The sequence below is a fragment of the Nansenia antarctica genome (assembly GCF_963989245.1).
Source record: "Nansenia antarctica genome assembly, chromosome: 6".
In the NCBI taxonomy this organism is placed as follows: Eukaryota; Metazoa; Chordata; class Actinopteri; order Argentiniformes; family Microstomatidae; genus Nansenia; species Nansenia antarctica.
In genome coordinates, this window is record NC_137676.1 from 54,725,898 (window position 1) to 54,728,397 (window position 2,500).

At 51.4% G+C, this 2,500-nt stretch overlaps 1 protein-coding gene across 1 annotated transcript in view; it reads left to right on the plus strand.

Moving 5' to 3' along the window:
• gstcd (glutathione S-transferase, C-terminal domain containing) overlaps positions 1 to 2,500 on the plus strand; it is an 82,513-nt gene that overhangs the window by 67,987 nt on the left and 12,026 nt on the right. The gene's annotated exons all lie outside the window — the stretch shown is intronic.

The window sequence follows — 2,500 nt, forward strand, 5'->3', positions numbered from 1 at the left end:
ACGCGAGGCTTTTCCCTCTGCAACGCGAAAGCCGGGGTGAAAAACAAAATTCCTGTGATGTGTTGGCAGGAAGTCCTCTCCATCTTTCTCTCATTAAGACAATGGAGAGAGGCCGTTTCCCAGATAGCAGGATGGTTGGAACGGCTTAGAGGAGGGATGGAATGTGTCTGTCTCTCTGTCTGGGTTCCAATCATGTGGCGAGACTCTTAACAGCCTTGGCCTTCTCTTCTCCTTCTCCTTCTCTTCACTGCTTCCGCTCATGTCCCTTCATGTCGACGTCCGCCTGCGTCGGTTGTAGTTTCGGCTGCTGCCTTTCGCATTCTTTTCCGTCTACCCTTTTTTACCACAGTTTTTTTTGGTGTTTATCGCCGTTTCACACAGGGGTGTCACGATAGGCGACAGAATTCGTTTCGTGGAATGAGTTATGCCCCTGTTGTGTTGTTCGCTCACAAAGTCAACAAAGACCGGTTTCTCAGCGTGACGTGCCAGTGTGTGGAGACTGAGCGCTCCATGTGTTTTCTGACAGGGCTGTGGTTAGTGTCGTGTCGGGGGTGGTGGGTGGGTCGGGGGAGGGGGGCGACATCTCTAGGGATGATGCCAACCGGCTGAATACAAACATTAAGAAGGCTGGGTCTGGATCGGCCCCCACCTAGACAATCTGGAGTCCGTTGTGGATAAGAGGACCCTCAAGAATCCCCCCCCCTACACTATTTGTCGCCATTTTACACAGGGTGTCATCATAGGCGACAAAATTGGTTTTGTTCAATTCGTCCACAGATTATGCCCCCCCCGTCGTGTGTTCAGTTCAGTCACAAAGTAAAGGAAGACCAGTTGCTCAGCCGGCCTGCTCTCTCTCTCTCTCCGTGTTCCTGGAGTCATAATAACCCTGGATTTAGAACACCAGGGAGGAGGTTAGTACGTACTGTACTCTTCAACTCACATCAACCCCCCCCCCCCCCCCCTTGAAATACTGCCTCTTCTCAATCAGCACTCAGAAAACAGAAAAAAAGCGCTATCACCGAAAATGTTCTCTGCCGGCATGAGCTCCGAATCCAGGAGCGACAGGGGAGGTCTTAGGGCCTCGCTTCAAAGGGGCCGACCGATGCAGATAATGGACGTCGATCCCGTCCCCTCCGTGACACTCTGTTCCCCGCCGTAGGGAATACCTTTCCCACCCCGAGGTTTTTCCAGATTCAAAGTCGAGGGCTAATCCGCCGCTGAAGCGACGTTAACGACCACTCTTTCGGGGATGAACGTCCCCGATAGTTAATTTAAGTCCGCGTCAAAGCGGCGCTGGCAGTCGAACGACTTAATCTGACACGGCCCCTCGAAAAACACCTCCTTCCCCCCTGTACGCGTCAGCGCTGTTCTTTCTGGGTGGATTATGACATATTTCGGTTCCGTGAGCCGAAAGTTCAAGGTTTTTGAAGCGTAACAACAACACACTCGGCTTCTCCCCTCTCTCTGTCTCCCCTCTTTTTCTCTCTCCTCTTTGTTCTCTCCTCTCCTACTCTTTCCTCTCCTCTTCTCTTTTCCCCTCGTTGTCCCCCCCCCCCCCTTTCCCCCTCTCCCCTTCTGTGGTAGAGTAGAAGGCTTCGTGCAGTAAACCCAGGCATTTCCAGAGGGAGTGTTGGAGAGGCCCCTGAGAGACATGCCAATGTCTGGAGACTGAACGCTCCATGTGTTTTCTGACAGGGCTGTGGTTAGTGTCGTGTTGGGGGTGGTGGTTGGGGGGGGGGGAGGGCAGAGAGGGGGGGGGGACATCTCTAGGGATGATGCCAACCGGCTGAATACAAACATTAAGAAGGCTGGATCTACCACCTATCTGGAGTCCGTTGTGGATAAGAGGATCTTCAAGAATCCCCCCCTCCTCCTCCCCCCCGTTCTGCTGAGCCAGACCTCCAAACCACCTTATTCTCCCAGGTTTTGGTCTGGAGGGTTTTTAGATTAGCCGATCTGGCTCGGAGTGAACCTGGACAGAGCGATGGGAGAACGCGCTCGCAATTTCATTGGATGTGTCATTCCAAGAACACCTCCCCCCGTCACACGCCTTTTGTTGCTTGTTGTTATGTGCGTCGTCGTTTTCCCGAACCCCTGGTAGGACGGTTTTGCTGAGAGCTGTTGGCTAGGCTAGCTCGCTAACATTAAAGAAAACCGAACATTAAAGAAAAACCCCTGATAAAACATTTCGAAAATCATTTCCAACCGAGATATATGATTGGTTTGACATAGCGTAGCGAGGCATCACTCATTTCAAACGTGTTTTCCAACCCTTTGTATCCGCTTTCCCGCACATGATTTCCCCCGGCTTTCCTGGTCTGGGGCAGCCTGATGTTGACAAGGTTACTGTGAGCAGACTGTTCCTCAGGCTGAAGACATGTTAGAAGCTGCTCTTGAGTAAACAGATTGATGGCAAATCAATCAATTATTTGTTGTGTTTTTTTACATTTCAAGGTAAGAAGCCAGGCTTGTGTGTTTGTGTGTTCATAATCACCTGAGA